Source organism: Mixophyes fleayi, chromosome 1 (genome assembly GCF_038048845.1).
Source record: "Mixophyes fleayi isolate aMixFle1 chromosome 1, aMixFle1.hap1, whole genome shotgun sequence".
Lineage (NCBI taxonomy): Eukaryota > Metazoa > Chordata > Amphibia > Anura > Limnodynastidae > Mixophyes > Mixophyes fleayi.
The window spans coordinates 462,965,383-462,983,848 of NC_134402.1; the positions used below are offsets into that span (position 1 = coordinate 462,965,383).

General features: G+C 43.4%; 1 protein-coding gene across 1 annotated transcript in view; it reads right to left on the reverse strand.

The window, feature by feature from the left end:
- The window catches only part of CA9 (carbonic anhydrase 9), a 115,549-nt gene that overhangs the window by 84,090 nt on the left and 12,993 nt on the right, over positions 1–18,466 (reverse strand). The window lies entirely within an intron of this gene.

Sequence of the window (18,466 nt, forward strand, 5' to 3'; positions counted from 1 at the left end):
TGATTGGCACAGAGGTGGTGATGGGCACAGAGGTGGTGATGGTGATTGGCACAGAAGTGGTGATGGTGATTGGCACAGAAGTGGTGATGGTGAAGGGCACAGAGGTGATGGTGATTGGCACAGAGGTGGTGATTGGCACAGAGGTGGTGATGGTGAAGGGCACAGAAGTGGTGATGGTGAAGGGCACAGAGGTGGTGATTGGCACAGAGGTGGTGATGGGCACAGAGGTGGTGATGGTGATTGGCACAGAGGTGGTGATGGTGATGGGCACAGAGGTGATGGTGAAAGGGCACATGTGATATTGTGAAGGGGCAAAAGTGACAATGAAGGGGCACAGTGTGATGATAGAGGGACAAAAGTGACAAGAGCACATACTTGGATTTATGCGTATTATTTTTGCAAACAACTTAAGTAAGTATTTCTGCCCTGACTTCAATATTTATTAAGTTGTTTTGACCCAACTACTTAAAAAAACGGGACTGCTTGGTAATTATTTAGGGGTGCCTTTTTCTGCAGCAGGGTGGCCTTGCTCTTTTCACATGTTAGGTACGCTCCCAAAGATGCAAGCCACGCCCTCACCTCCTTTGGGGGCACATGCTTTCATGTCTACGTAACTATAGGGGTATATGGTAGGCTGCAAAAATATAGTGCTATGGATTGTTTCAGGAAGGGGGCCCAAAAACAGTATCCTGCCTAGGGCCCTATGAGGTCTAAATCCGGCTCTGCTTAGTACCTACCTCTGGCTTTTAAGAATGACTCCCTCAGCAGTCTTTGCCAGTTCATCTGTTGCCTTAACGTCTGCTGGTTCTCCTGTGTGTTATCCCTGATTGATTTCCTGGTATTGACTTCTGCCTGTCCCTCCATTTTGGCACCTCTTCCTGTGACCCCTGACTCGGCTTTGTTGTGACTCCGCAGCTGCTTCTCCCTGGTAAATTGGTGGGCCGTCTGACTTTGATCCATGGCTTATTTGACTCTTCTGTGTTACTGTGTCTGCAGTGTATTGCTCCCCTAGCAATCCAGCATCTACAGTCTGCAGCAGCTATCCAGCTATATACCTCCCTTGTCTGCAGTTGTTACACCACTGTGTCTGATCCAGTCTCCTGGCTGTCTGCCTACCTGGGCCTCCGAGTACTCTGCTCTGCAGACCACTACACTTTCACTGTCTGCTACTCTTCCGGTGCTTTGTGGCTACTGATAATCCTGAGTCCTGACACCCGTGACTCCTCCGGTGGCTCGTGTCTCCTGTGTAACCTGAGTGCTGACACTCATGACTCATCCAGTGCTTTGTGCCTCTTGAGTATCCAGGTATCCTGACTACTGTGGTTTATCCTGCTTCTCCAGCCTCTGAAACAAACCTTGTCCTCCAGCTTCTGAGCACTGACACTTTGAACTATATTATTGACCATTCTCTGCATCTGTGGCTTCCTGAGTTATCCATATAACTGCCAGACCCTGCAGTACTTGTTTCCACAGTATTTATTGCATCCTAATCTGTGTACCTGTGTTACTCTTCATTCTCCACGTAGACTTCATTGCCAGCCGTGGCACACTAAAGTAACAAGAACTCTCCAAAAACTCTCTCATAAAGCAGAATGTCACTGGCGTAAATCTTCAACCGCTAATGATTTCATCACATATACTGGTATCTACCACTACTATCGAAATGCTGTGGACACTGCAAAATAAACATACTTCCAATCTATGATCTATTCTCAGGCTTCTAACCCTAAATGCCTTTTTAACACATTTAAATCTGTTCTAAACAATCCCAATCCAAACTCTCTGACTACCATCAGTGCACAGCTCAGTTCCTTTGTAGCATCCTCTGACACTCTCTCTTCTTTTGATCCCACAAATGTAGAGGAAGTTTCTAATCTCTTCTCATCTTCCTTCTCTACCCCTTGTCCTCTTGATCCCATAACCTCCCAAATTGGTCCTGTGCTCATTCCACCTCTAACTAAATTCTGTAATCTCTCTCTCTCTCTCTCTCTCTCTCTCTCTCTCTACTGGAATTTTTCCATCACTATACAAGCATCCTATTTTGAAAAACAAAATTCTGACCCAAACTCTCTCTCAAATTACCGCCCCATCTTTCTGCTCCCGTGACCCTCCTAGCTTCGAGAAAATTACCTACACTCACCTCACACACTTTCTTACAGCAAACAACCTACTGGAATCTCTTCAGTCAGGCTTTATTTCTCAACACTCCACAGAGACTGTACTGACCAAGGTTGTCAATGATTTGATTATAGCAAAAACTGAAGGCCATTACTCTCTTTTAATTCTCCTGGATCTCTATGCTGCATTTGACACTGTTGACCACTCTCTCCTCATACAAACACTACAATCCCTAGGTCTTGAAGGCACTGTCCTATCCTGGTTCTCATCCTACCTATCTAATCTCTCCTTCAGTGTTAAATTCTCTGGATCCAGCTCTGCTCCGCTTCCTTTATCAATTGGAGACCACAAGGCTCAGTGCTAGGTCCTCTGCTATTCTCTATCTACACCACTTCTCTTGGAAAACTAATAAGCTCCTTTGGATTTCAGTATCATCTCTATGCGGATGATACACAAATCTATCTATCCTTTCCTGATCTTTCACCATCTGTGTTGTCTCGCGTTACTGACTGTCTTTCTGCCATTTAATCTTGGATGTCTTCTCGCCAACTCAAACTCAATCTCTCAAAAACTGAATTAATAATATTCCCACCCAGAAACAGAAGCTTCCTGTCTGACATTTCTATTTCTGTCGATAACATGACCATAAATCCCACCCCGCAAGCTCGTTGCCTAGGTGTAATCCTTGATTCACAACTGTCGTTTATTCCCCACATCAACTCTATATCTAAATCATGTTACATACACCTAAAGAACATTTCCAGAATACGCACATATCTGACACAAGACACCGCAAAAACATTAATTCATGCACTCATCATCTCCCGCATCGACTATTGCAATTCCCTCCTTACTGGTCTTCCCAAAGTCAGACTTGAACCCCTACAATCTATTTTGCACGCAGCGGCTAGACTGATTTTCCTTACAAACCGTTATTCCTCTGCTGAGCCACTCTGTCAGTCTCTACATTGGCTGCCTGTAGTTCAACGAATCCAATATAAAATTCTTCTACTAACATACAAGGCCATCAACAAAATTGCACCGACATACATTTGCTCACTTGTCTCGAAATATCTCCCTACTCGACACCTCCGTTCTGCACAAGATCTACGTCTCTCCTCCTCTCTCATCACATCCTCCCATTCTCGGTTACAGGATTTTTTCCGGGCTGCACCCACTTTGTGGAATTCCCTCCCACGCACAGTAAGACTTTCCTCTAGTCCTCAAACCTTCAAGTGTTCACTGAAAACCCACCTCTTCAGACAAGCTTATGATATTCCTCAACCACCATCTTAATCTCCCTAGATTACCCTATTACCATCCTCTACACAGCTAACGCAAGACAATAACCCTCTGACCAACATTGCAACACACACAGCCCACTCAATACTTTTACCTTTGCAGTCTGACTGGTCCATTGTGCAATTTGATGTAGCACATGCCCTTGTGTTTCTAACTCCCATTGTCCTATAGATTGTAAGCTTGCGAGCAGGGTTCTCTTACCTCTCTGTCTGTATGTACTACCCAGTATTGTCTTATTAATGTTTGTTCCCAATTGTAAAGCGCTACGGAATCTGCTGGCGCTATATAAATAAATGTTGACGATGATGATGACACGTGGCGTACTGATAGCAATCACACGCTAAAACAATATCAATCAATATATTTTCTTTCATCCAATTATTCGACTTTGACACTGTATACTATGGGCATCAGAGATGTACTGTATATTGGGACATAGGAGCTATACTGTATACTATGGGCATGAGAGCAGTACTGTATATTGGGATATGAGAGCTGTACTCTATATTGGGACATAGGAGTTGTACTGTATACTATGGGCTTGAGAGCTGTACTTTACATTGGAGCATAACGGTGTGCTCTATATTGGGACATAGGAGCTGTACAGTGGAACATAGGAGCTGAACTGTATATTGGGACATAGGAGATGTACTGTATACTATGGGCATGAGAGATATACTGTATATTGGGACATGAGAACTGTACTGTATATTGGGACACAGGAGATGTACTGTATACTATGGTCATGAGAGATATACTGTATATTGGGACATGAGAACTGTACTGTATATTGGGACATAGGAGATGTACTGTATACTATGGTCATGAGAGATATACTGTATATTGGGACATAGGAGATGTACTGTATACTATGGGCATGAGAGATATACTCTATATTGGGACACAGGAGATGTACTGTATACTATGGGCATGAGAGATATACTGTATATTGGGACATGAGAACTGTACTGTATATTGGGACATAGGAGATGTACTGTATACTATGGTCATGAGAGATATACTGTATATTGGGACATAGGAGATGTACTGTATACTATGGGCATGAGAGATATACTCTATATTGGGACATAGGAGATGTACTGTATACTATGGGCATGAGAGATATACTGTATATTGGGACATGAGAACTGTACTGTATATTGGGACATAGGAGATGTACTGTATATTATGGGCATGAGAGATATACTCTATATTGGGACATAGGAGCTGTACTGTATACTATGGGCATGAGAGATATACTGTATATTGGGACATGAGAACTGTACTGTATATTTGGACATAGGAGATGTACTGTATACTATGGGCATGAGAGATATACTGTATATTGGGACATGAGAACTGTACTGTATATTGGGACATAGGAGATGTACTGTATACTATGGTCATGAGAGATATACTGTATATTGGGACATAGGAGATGTACTGTATACTATGGTCATGAGAGATATACTGTATATTGGGACATAGGAGATGTACTGTATACTATGGGCATGAGAGCTGTACTTTACATTGGAGCATAACGGTGTACTGTATATTGGGCATAGGAGCTGACACTCACTTTGCAGCATTACTACCAGGATGAGAGTCTGAGAGACATTTAAACTGCTTTTGAGATTTAACCTGAACGTTCTCATTGTTTCGGTCCCCTGTAGCTGCTGTGATTTAGTTCTGATATTATCGGCCCCCGTTCTGACTGTTTAATCCCTCTGATACTCAGGAATGTGAGAGGATTACGCCGTTTCCCTTTTACACAGTGTTCCACCCATAACAACCAGTTTTAATTGGATTTTACTGGGCGCATTAACTGCGGAATTGAGGCACAAAGGTAAATATTGATTTCTGCATTTGTACAACTTGTAGGCAGAGTCTAAGCTGCAGTAAAAGAGATTCAGATCTTCTGTGTAACTGAACGTCCTGTATGTGAGACATCCCGTGTGTAACTGAACGTCCTGTATGTGAGACATCCCGTGTGTAACTGAACGTCCTGTATGTGAGACATCGCGTGTGTAACTGAACTCCTTGTATGTGAGACATCCCGTGTGTAACTGAACTCCTTGTATGTGAGTCATCCCGTGTATATCAAAGGGAATGTACATCTAAAACGCTGGATAATATTCTGGTTTTTATGTCTTTATATGTAATTAAAGTGACATACATCTAAAGAAAATACTGGACATCTCCAAATGTTGCCGTGAGACAATTATAAGGTCCAATTATAAGGTGTGTCGCACATGGCATTATGGAAACATGTGATAACATATTCTAAGCATTGCAGAAAGCACAGTAGCAATAATGAGAGTCACTGTAATTGTCGTTGGCAGTCAGCATATCGATGCTGACTACCCCGACACTACTTACCCTGAAGTGTAGAGACCGAAGGGCTCCTTACCCTGAAGAAGCTGGCGCCATCGCCTGTGAAGGGCACACAGCACCGATGAGTGCGTTGCGGTTAACGGTGACATCATCGGCTTCTTCAGGGATCGCCATGACTTCCAGTCGGTTTACACAGAAGTCGTCCTGCAGACTGGTCGGGGAAGAAGCCCTTCGGTCTCTCTACGTCAGGGTAAGTAGTGTCGGAATAATGAGGATCATTATTTCGCACCCAACCCGTACTTGTCATGATTACCAATGAAGTGAACGTACACGTAAATTGCAGCATTATTGGGATTATAATACCAATCATACATAAGGACAGAGCCTGGCGGGACTACAATATATTCCAGTTAATGTTACGGCTGGACATGAGTGAGAGGTAATGAGGTCATAAAGCATTACACATTGAATACTACTAGCAGGTGATAATGGATTTTATACGAAATGTAGTGTACCTTTAAGAATACTTCACATTTTAATATGCTCAGGGATATTTTCTATAATTTGTAAGAAGTTTTGCAGAGAATGCTAGAAGCAGAAGTAAAGATGGCATCTGCAGAAGCAGCTGATTACAAATAACGTACTACCTTAAAGCTTCTTGGAAAATTGCACCATAACGCTAAAACAAGTATAACCTCAGGCTTGTCAGGAAACTGATCTTGTGATTCATCAACTGTTTTTGCACATCAACAAGTTCCTCAAAAGTACTATAAGAATGTGTAACCTGGTATGCATTAAATCAGAGCGGAATATTCAACCACTGACTGCGCTGTGTAATACTAGTTCTCTGGCCGTAAAAAGGATATCATCCTCTCTGTTTGCATATGGATCAAGCATCGGTCCATTGGTAGCCTACTTTGGATCTGACATTTCAACTACACAAACACACGGCAGTGGCAGAAAAAAAAAGTGGTGCAAGATGAAAATGTCCTTGGGACCTCCCATCCATCCATATGTTAAAAAGGTTTAACAAACTCACACAGAAATAGGAGGAATAGCAGGTATAGTTTAACAAAGCAAGTTGTCACGAATCTGCTAGGATGAGTGGGATCCTGTTGGTTAGGGCTGGTATTGGCAGGACTCCTCCCAGAAGCTCGGAGTCTAACAGAGCGGAAGGTTTTCACCAGGGAATCCCGCAAGGGAATTTGGGTTTCGCAGCTTCCATCCTGCAGGTCGCGGCCCTCCAGGGAAGTTCCCAGTATGAAGTGATAGAGAACCAACTCAAGAGATGAGAGTTGCCCCAGGTAGCCACTAAGGAGTGGATGGTGACGAAGGTAGAGGCAGTACACAAGGATAGATAACATGTGGAGCACTACATAAGTTAACATTAATTGATGGAGTAAATAAAGGTGAATTACGACCACACACTTGGAGATATGGGAAGTGATGATCTGCGGCAGTCATCACTACTGAGTGTAGCAGGTGAGCGGAGATCAGCGGCAGTACACAGAGATATAGAGAGCGATGATCCACAGCAGTTACCACTAACGAGTGGAGCAGGTGAGCGGAGATCAGCGGCAGTACACAGAGATATAGAGAGCGATGATCCACAGCAGTTACCACTAATGAGTGGAGCAGGTAAGCAGTGATCAGCGGCAGTACACAGAGATGTAGAGTGCGGTGCTCCACGGCAGTTACCACTATCAAGTGGAGCAGCTAAGCAGTGATCAGTGGCAGTACACAGAGAGGTAGAGAGCGATGATCCACAGCAGTTACCACTAACGAGTAGAGCAGGTAAGCGGAGATCAGCAGTAGTATAGAGAGGTAGAGCTTGAACACATTGAGGAGTAGGGAGCTGCTTCCAGGCCAGGAAACTGACACGAAGAACCAGCAGTGTTGAATAAGGGGAGGAGCCTTATAAAGGTGCATCCGAGTGGAGCAGCCAATGGAAGCACTGGACAGGTAGAACAGATGAAACAGTCTGCGCAGGCGTAGGACCTTCCTAGGCGTGAGAGCCAGAGTGGGGGAAAACGGAGGATGAGGAAGCAGATAGGTGCGTCGGTCCCCGAGTGGTTCGGTGACAAGGGGTGCCACTTTTGTGGTTGAAGTGCTTGGTTTGTTTGGGCCCCCACAAAACAAGCTAACAATGGGCTTAAGGCAGCTAAGCCAACCGTGCTGCCAATGAACTGTAAGACTGCAGCAAGAGGCTGGTTAGAGCAATTGCACAAACACACAGCAGTTTTATCACATCTAGGAATCATTGCCAGTGCCACACAGCAGTGTCAGGAAAGAAAAGTAGGGCAAGATAGAATTCTCCTTGGGCCCTCACACCCACCCTTATGTTGAATCTTAAAAAGGACATGCACTTCAGCGAAAGAGAAGTGCCAGTTTTGTGGCTGAAGTGCTTGGTTTGTTTGGGCCCCCATAAAACAAGCTACCAATAGTTTAGCTGCCTTAAGCCCAATAGTGCTGTTAATGAACTCTTCTGTGGCAAGATGTTGTTGTTGTCATCATCCTCACCCTCATCAGTGTGTACATCATCCTCATACAATATTAATTAATCACTGCTGGAATTCACCACTACAGAAGTCTATGTACTTTAATGCATTTGCCAATAAAGGCCTTCCTTGTGGAATTTGTAGTTCATTTTACGGCAGAGTTGTCACGATATTTGGGTAATTCTTTTAGACCAGACTAGATGTCAAAATGTTGTGCTGACTCATCTGCATAACCAATGTGTCTCTTGGGAAAGCTAAGTTTTCAAAGCACATGGCAGTTTATAGCACATCTATGAAACACAGAGAGAGGTAGCTAAAAGGAAAAGTGGTGCAAGATGGAATTGTCTTTGGAGTTATTCGAGTGCCTGCACCGTGCTATATTGCCCATAAACTAGCATTTTCGGTGGGTCAAAGTGTCCACAGAGAACCACATCTATCACTTTCCGATCACCTTTACTACCTTTAGGCTCCAAGAAAGCATTTTAACTAGAGATGAGCGCACTCGGATTTCTGAAATCCGAGCCCACCCGAACGTTGCCGATCCGAGTCGGATCCGAGACAGATCCGGGTATTGGCGCCAAATTCAAATCTGAAACTGAGGCTCTGACTCATAATCCCGTTGTCGGATCTCGCGATACTCGGATCCTATAAATTCCCCGCTAGTCGCCGCCATCTTCACTCGGGCATTGATCAGGGTTGAGGGAGGGTGTGTTAGGTGGTCCTCTGTCCTGGTAGATCTCGTGCTGTGCTGTTTAGTTCTGTGCTGTGCTGTTTAGTTCTGTGCTGTGCTGTGTTCTGCAGTATCAGTCCAGTGGTGCTGTGTGCTGTGCTCTGTCCTTCTGAGGTCAGTGGTGCTGCTGGGTCCTGTGCTGTGTCCTGTTCAGTCCAGTGGTGCTGTGTCCTGTGCTCTGTCCTGCTGAGTTCCGTAGTGCTGCTGGGTCCTGTGCCGTGTCCTGTTCAGTCCAGTGGTGCTGTGTCCTGTGCTCTGTGCTTCTAAGGGCATAGTTATTTCCCCATTATTCCCAAGTTTTTAAAAAATAAAAAAAAAGTAAAAAAAAATAAAAAATTAAAAATTAAAAAAAATATATATAATTATAACCAAATTTGCAAAACCAATCCAGCAGTATAAGTCCATTGGTACTGCAATATTACCAAGTTCACACATTCTGCAGTATCTTGTGCTACATATAATGGAGACCAAAAATTTGGAGGATAAAGTAGGGAAAGATCAAGACCCACTTCCTCCTAATGCTGAAGCTGCTGCCACTAGTCATGACATAGACGATGAAATGCCATCAACGTCGTCTTCTAAGCCCGATGCCCAATCTCGTAGTACCGGGCATGTAAAATCCAAAAAGCCCAAGTTAAGAAAAAGTAGCAAAAAGAGAAACTTAAAATCATCTGAGGAGAAACATAAAGTTGCCAATATGCCATTTACGACACGGAGTGGCAAGGAACGGCTAAGGCCCTGGCCCGTGTTCATGACTAGTGGTCCAGCTTCACCCACGGATCTTAGCCCTCCTCCTCCTCCCCCCCCCTACAAAAAATTGAAGAGAGTTATGCTGTCAGCAACAAAACAGCAAACAACTCTGCCTTCTAAAGAGAAATTATCACAAATCCACAAGGCGAGTCCAAGGATGTTGGTGGTTGTCAAGCCTGACCTTCCCATCACTGTACGGGAAGAGGTGGCTCGGGAGGAGGCTATTGATGATGTAGCTGGCGCTGTGGAGGAACTTGATGATGAGGATGGTGATGTGGTTATTGTAAATGAGGCACCAGGGGGGGAAACAGCTGATGTCCATGGGATGAAAAAGCCCATCGTCATGCCTGGTCAGAAGACCAAAAAATGCACCTCTTCGGTCTGGAGTTATTTTTATCCAAATCCAGACAACCAATGTATGGCCATATGTAGCTTATGTAAAGCTCAAATAAGCAGGGGTAAGGATCTTGCCCACCTAGGAACATCCTCCCTTATACGTCACCTGAATAACCTTCATAGTTCAGTGGTTAGTTCAGGAACCGGGGCTAGGACCCTCATCGGTACAGGGACACCTAAATCCCGTGGTCCAGTTGGATACACACCAGCAACACCCTCCTCGTCAACTTCCTCCACAATCTCCATCAGATTCAGTCCTGCAGCCCAAGTCAGCAGCCAGACTGAGTCCTCCTCAATACGGGATTCATCCGAGGAATCCTGCAGCGGTACGCCTACTACTGCCACTGCTGCTGTTGCTGCTGTTAGTCGGTCATCTTCCCAGAGGGGAAATCGTAAGACCGCTAAGTCTTTCACAAAACAATTGACCGTCCAACAGTCGTTTGCCATGACCACAAAATACGATAGTAGTCACCCTATTGCAAAGCGTATAACTGCGGCTGTAACTGCAATGTTGGTGTTAGACGTGCGCCCGGTGTCCGCCATCAGTGGAGTGGGATTTAGAGGGTTGATGGAGGTATTGTGTCCCCGGTACCAAATTTACTACCGGGGCCACTCCACTGTGCAGTCCATATTTAGGTGTATCAGATATTAAACAACGGTGACAGTTGATGCCCAATTTTTTAATTATATTGTGGCCTCGGTACCAAATTGTGTACCGGGGCCACCACACTACGCAGTCCATACCCTTTTTTGGTGGAATTCTGACCCGTGGAGGGTTTTTTAATTATATTGTGGCCTCGGTACCAAATTGTGTACCGGGGCCACCACACTACGCAGTCAAGATAGATAGATGCGTATCATAGATAAAGTACATTCAGTGGTGTGGGGCAAATTGAAAAATATTCAAAATGCACTGACATTATCAAAAACAAGAGGTTGTCACACGCTAAAACTCCAACATGTATATGATGGAGAGGATGGAGGAGCAGCTGTATGTGCAGTGTAATGCAGACCTGTTGAAGGTTTTTTATATATTTTATTGTGGTGCCCAGTGCCCACTCCTCTATGCAGTCCAGGTACATTTATTGGTGCGAATCATACAAGTTGATGGTTTTCTTATTATATATATTGTGGTGACCCACTCCTCTACGCAGTCCAGATGCATTTATTGGTGCGAATCATAAAAGTTCAGGGTTTTTAATATATATTGTGGTGACCCACTCCTCTACGCAGTCCAGGTACATTTATTGGTGCGAATCATACAAGTTCAGGGTTTTTAATATATATTGTGGTGACCCACTCCTCTACGCAGTCCAGGTACATTTATTGGTGCGAATCATAAAAGTTCAGGGTTTTTAATATATATTGTGGTGACCCACTCCTCTACGCAGTCCAGGTACATTTATTGGTGCGAATCATACAAGTTGATGGTTTTCTTATTATATATATTGTGGTGACCCACTCCTCTACGCAGTCCAGGTACATTTATTGGTGCGAATCATACAAGTTGATGGTTTTCTTATTATATATATTGTGGTGACCCACTCCTCTACGCAGTCCAGATACATTTATTGGTGCGAATCATAAAAGTTCAGGGTTTTTAATATATATTGTGGTGACCCACTCCTCTACGCAGTCCAGGTACATTTATTTGTGCGAATCATACAAGTTCAGGGTTTTTAATATATATTGTGGTGACCCACTCCTCTACGCAGTCCAGGTACATTTATTGGTGCGAATCATACAAGTTCAGGGTTTTTAATATATATTGTGGTGACCCACTCCTCTACGCAGTCCAGGTACATTTATTGGTGCGAATCATACAAGTTGATGGTTTTCTTATTATATATATTGTGGTGACCCACTCCTCTACGCAGTCCAGAAAGATACCTCGTTGCAACGTTTTGGACTAATAACTATATTGTGAGGTGTTCAGAATACACTGTAAATTAGTGGAAATGCTTGTTATTGAATGTTATTGAGGTTACTAATAGCATAGGAGTGAAAATAAACCCAAAAACTTGATTTTTAAACTTTTTATGTTTTTTCCAAAAAAAATCCGAATCCAAAACCTTAAATCCGAACCGAGACCTTTCGTCAAGTGTTTTGCGAGACAAATCCGAACCCCAAAAATAATGAAAATCCGGATCCAAAACACAAAACACGAGACCTCAAAAGTCGCCGGTGCACATCCCTAGTTTTAACTGTTCAGCCAATGTTATGTTGTGCTCTAAAGTTTGTTACTATAATTTTCTAGAAATAATTTGAAAATCTCTGGCACTAAGTTGCTACAAGGAATAAAGTTGATTTTTAGGTTGGGTATTGCCAACGCATCGCTGATTGGCCGCAGCTACCCCTTCGAGGTAAAGGTGGCTCTTGGTTCTTTAGTGAGGAGGATCACTTACTCTGTATTGTGAGGGCAGGTCATTGTTAGTCTAGAGGGGGTGTAGTCACTCTGACGCCAGATTTTGCATCGGCCACACAGTAAAGGATTACATCTTTGGTTAAGTGGACTCAGGGCCAGTTGTCCATCCAAGGTATGGTTCAGTCATCAGTCGGTAGCTGTCCTGCTGTGTGCTGTCTCCGCCACCAATCTACCAATTGATTAAAATAAACTGTAACTTATTAATTTGCACCTTAAGAAAGTGTCTGTGTCTTTATTTAATTATATACGTAAAGTTAATGTATTAGGGTGATGTGTAGCAGTAAGAGACATCCGCTATATGCAGACACATGAATGACTAAAAACCTTTTATGTGTTGGATACTGCATTTTGCTTTGTAGTACATGTACACTTACATATGTCAATGAACAGTGGGGTCAACTTTCTCAATTTTTTTGATTGTTAAAATGGAAACTATTTCATAAAGACCTTACTGTATTTTAATTATGACAATACATTTCAAGAGAGCAAAACTGTTATTTCTTTTTAAGTCCTGCTCTACAGCTACTGAAATACATGTTGCAAATATTTTAAGAAAGAAGCAGTTTTTCCTGTAAAAGGTGGACTATTTGTGATGCATTCATGTACTTTTCATGTCGAGTTTGCTGACCATTACATTTGCAGTCTGCAATAAAGCTCAAGATGTACAGATTGAAAAAACCCTCTGCATTTCCCTCTATATAAACAAGTGCATAGTGATTTACAGATAGAAATAGAATATAGTGCAGCACTTCTATTGCAAGTAGAGCTACCAGAGGGAAGTAGGGAACCCCTATCCCTAATATTGTAGGTAAATGTAAAGAGTTCCTCGACACTATGAAAGTGGGTGTAAATATATTTGGTTTATTAGCATTCAAAAAGCATAAATGGTTCTGGCCAGACCAAAAAGCAACAAACCCAATTGGGTATATCTTAAAATAACTGGGTCATAAGTAAAATACACAAGTATGAAATTGAGGATAAACCTCAAATATTGCAGGCAATATCCTTGACTTTCTACCCCACATATGTGGAAAACCAACACACACTTAGCATCTGGGACATTACTCACAGGCTATTCACATATTTACAATTTGTTGGACATTTCTGGAATTCCCACTGTGCCCATCTGGTTGTGACTGTCCCTGCCCCACTGGTGCTGGGACTATAAGGACATTGCCTGCAATATTTGAGGTTTATCCTCCATTTCATACTTGTGTATTTTACTTATGACCCAGTTGTTTTAAGATATACACAATTGGGTTTGTTGCTTTTTGGTCTGGCCAGAACCATATATGCTTTTTGAACGCTAATATACTGAATATATTTACACCCACTTTCATAGCGCAGAGGAACTCTTTGCATAGTGATTTAAATCAGGGAAACAGAAATGTAAAAAAACAGCTTTTACCTTGGTAAAGAAAAAAATACCTGTAATCAAGGCAAAGTTAACTGTAGAAAAATATAAAATTGCCAAAATGCCATTTTACACATGCAGTGGCCAGGAAAGAATCAGGCCTTCGCCTTTCTCTATAAATGCTAGTTCTGCAACTGTCAGTGAGGAATCTTCTTGTAAGGTCAGTCATAACGATGTAACACCTTGTCATTCTGAGTCCAAAAGAGGTGCCCAAAAACTTCTATGTGTAAAAGCAGAGCTGGAAGAAAACAGTAAGGCAGTAAAAGGAACTGTATGTTCAGAAATGACACAAATCCCTGAGGAGAGTCCATCCACGAGTGCTATGTGTAATCCTGACCATTTTGATAGTGTACCCATAAAGAAGGCCCCTTTCAGCATTTCTGCAGATGTGTGCCTGAACAGCCCGAGTGTAGCCGGTGATACACGAATTTAGGATGCCACTTTGGAATTGCAACAGGATGAGGGGGATTTGTTTAACTAACGACGGCACAAATGAGGATGTTGATGAGGATGATGTTGTTTGTGTAAGTCCTGCACCAGTGGAAGCAGTTCTTGCCAGTGATAAGAAGAAGGCCATTGTCATGCCTGGACATAAGACCAAAAAATCCACCTCTTATGTGTGGAATTATTTTTACTCAAATCCTGACAAGAGTTGTCTAGCCATTTGTAGCATTGTAAAGCCACAGTCAGTAGAGGTAGGGACCTCAACCATCTAGGAACCTCATCCACGTTACACCATTTGAAGCGGGTTCATGGCAAGCTGTTGGGAAAATCAGAAACTTATGCTAAAAAAATAGCAACAAGCAGTCCATCATCAGCTAGGAAACCTTCTCTCAGCTAGATCGCACCACCTGCAATCTACACCCCCAACACCTTCATCATCAATATCCTCACTAGCGATCGGAGTTAATCCTGCATCCAATTTGCGAAGGCTAAATAACTCCTCCACTATCCAGGATTCCTCTGAAGAATTCTTGAGCATTAGTCCCGCTGCTGCTGCTGCTGTGGGTGGATCTTCATCCCAGAAGCAGACCAAGAAGAAGACTACTAGTAGTTTATAATTGACTGTCAAACAATCCTTAGCAAGAGGAAGCAAGTATGAAAGCTGTCACCCAGTCGCACAGTGGATCACAGACGCCATGACGATTATGCTAGTATTAGATCTGTGCCCAATATCCACTTTTAATGCAACTGGTTTTAGACAGTTAATTGAGGTCTTATGTCCCCGTTACCAAATTCCATCACGACACCATTTTACTAGAAAAGCTGTTCCTCATCTCTACCAGAAGGTTCGATGAAATGTAATTATTGGGCTACAAAATGCCACTCTACCCACTGTACACTTAACCACAGATTTGTGGACAAGCGGAACTTGGCAAACTAAAGATTATATGACGGTGACAGCCCACTGGGTTGGTGATTCACCTTCAGCAGCAGGAACAGCAGCAGCATGTATCGAACAGCGCCAGATTTTTCAGAGGCAGCTACTCCGTGTATCACCGGCTTCACTAAGAGGTAATACCACTGACAACATTTTTGAAAAACTAAGGGATGTCATTGCACCATGGCTTATCCCGCTTGGACTCTCCTGAGGATATGTCATTTCTGATAATGCCACCAATATTATGAGAGCATTACAGTTGGGTAAATTCCATCACATTCCTTGTTTTACTCACACAATCAAGTTGGTGGTACAGAGCTTTTTAAAAAATGACAGGGACATGCAAGAGATGCTGTCTGTGTTCCGAAATATTTTAGGACATTTTAGGCATTCTGCAACAGCATGTAGGAGATTGCAGCAGCTACAAAAAGAATACAATTTGCCCTTCGCCAACTGAAACAAGAGGTGGTAACAAGGTGGATTTCCACACTTTTTATGCATGTGATGATGGAGGAATAGCGAAAAGCCATCCTCGCTTACTGAACAAAACATAACATTATGAAAGGAGGGGAATGTACTTTAGTCCAGTGCAGGGGAGAATATTTTTCGTGTTGTGCAAGGTGCTGAAACCATTCAAAGTCGTCACCTGTGATGTGAGTTCAGACACTGTTAGCTTGAATCAAGTCATACCCCTAATTAGACTTTTGGAAAAGCAGCATGAGAAATTGAAGGAGGAGATGAAACAAAAAAATTGCGCCAAGTATGTCGGACTTGTAGATCAAGTTATTTATTAGCTTTGCCAGGATCCAAGAGTTATAAACATCTTGAAATCAGATCACTACATTTTGGCAACTGTGCATGATCCTAGGTCTAAGAGCTGTCTTCTCTTCATTTCCAACTGACCCAGATCACAAGAGATGCAATGAGCTCCTGGTCAGCAAGCGGACAGCTCAAGTGGTCCGTGACACAACGATGTCTCATACTTCAGTTTCTCAGGCAATTACTGCTAGGAAAAAAACTTTCCCAAGAGAACCAGTGGTGATACAGATGTGATAGCACAACATATTGATCTGGTGTGGTCTAAAAGAATTGCCCAAAAATCGTGACAGCTCTAATGTATAATGAACTACAAATTCCACTCTAGTGGACCAATGTGCAATATGATGTAGCACGTGCCCTTGTGTATCAAACTCCCATTGTCCCATAGATTGTAAGCTTGCAAGAAGGGCCCTCTTACCTCTCTGTCTGTATTACCCAGTATTGTTTTATTAATGTTTATTCCCAATTGTAAAGCACTACATCATTTGCTACATATAAATAAATGATGATGAGGATGAGCAAGACCCTTAGCAGCAAATATTGGAGGCTGGAGAGTGACAAGAACACGGCTACCCCTAGTAAATGTTGTTACCTCCTTATTACACAGTCTGTAGTAACAGAGTCTGTAGTAAGCCCATCCGGTCACAGTTTATAACTGGTGACAGCAACATGATCAATTCAGGCAGTTTTTTGGAGACCATTTCCAGAGAGCTGAGTAGCTCAAGTGAAGAGTACCTGTATCACAGGGGAATGTACAGGATGGCTAACTACAGTGCAATGTCCAAGGTGGACCTAGAGACCCTGTGCCAAACAAATAGCATCAAAATTCCTTACGCAACGATGAGGAGCGAAATTAAAAAGGGTGCTGATGGCCTGGAGTAAGCAGCACAAGTCAGCGAATGGGGAAGCTGACTGCGACAGTGACCAGGAGGAGAGGCCAATGCCAAACCTAGAGATATCTGCAGTAACATCCCAGAACCCAGCACCTGATCCCAGCAGCATCCCTTCTCGACATTGTGAATCAGTGATGCAAGTTGAACATCCTGATGAGGGCAACTCTTCTGTACTAATGCAGCAGCTAGGGTTCCTGGGAAACAGAACAACTGAGATGGAGCAGTTGCTTATTATCATGTTGGGGGGCAACTGTTGGGCACCACCTCCTGCAGTGTCCCTTGAACCTGCTGCGCCAGATTAGGATCTCTCCACTTTTGCCAAATTTGATGACAGTGTTGAAGAATTTGATGGATATTTGCAGGTGTTCAAAATGTCCTGTAGCCTTCAAGATTTGCCCAAAAAGAGTGGGTCAGGTATTTCGTTCCCACAATAGAAGGTCATGCAGTGGAAACCTATAGCAGATTAGCCCCAGAGGACTGTGCAAGCTATGATATGGTAAAAGTGTCCCTCCTTAAACACTATATTATTACCCTGGAATTCTACCGGCAGAAGTTTCAGGACTTGGCTAAAAGCCCTCACATCAGCCATGAGGAATTTGCCAACCAGTTGCAGCAGTTGGCAATAAGATGGGTTAATGGATCTGATGCCAAGTTCTGGGAAGAATTAGTGGACTTAATTTGTAGAGAGCAGTTTCACCGCGACTGCACACAAGAGGTGAAGGATTGGGTATTGGAACATAGTCCAGCAACCACAGAAAAAGCGACCCAGTTGGCGGAACAGTATGTGACATTTCAGCCACATTGGCAGAAGCGCCAGTCTAGCAGTCAACCCCAAAGGATTGTGCGAACAGGGGAACACCCCTCTTCGGCTCACCCCCCCAAGCAAATACCCACATAGACAGGTGTTTCTTGCCAGCCACGGGCTTTGCCCTGTTTCTGGAAGTTATCAGAGTCCACCGGAGCCCTGGCTCGAGAGAAAGTGTTATGGCTTTTGGAAAATTGGCCTCCTGAGGATGGACTATCTCACGTCCCAAGCAACCCAGATTCATGCCCCTAATCCTAGTCCTTGCGCTTGACTGATTTGTCAAACTGGTGGAGATGAGCCCAATAGACTGTTCCCACACAAGTCAGTCCAGTGGAGCTTGGTGTTGAGGAAAGCGACTCAATAGAGAGATCCACTTGTTTGACCAAAAACATGTAGAGTAACCTACAGCCGGTCCAAGTGGAACCAGTGCAGGTAGAAGGACTTAGAGACTCAGAAGCCTCAATCACTGTAGTGAGCCCTCATCTTATTGATCCTGTTGCAGTATTGCAGGGTAACACACCCAAAATTACTGTGGCAGATGGACTGGAAAAGGAAGTGCCTGTCGCAAGGGTGTATCTAGACTGGCGACATGGCCAGGAGT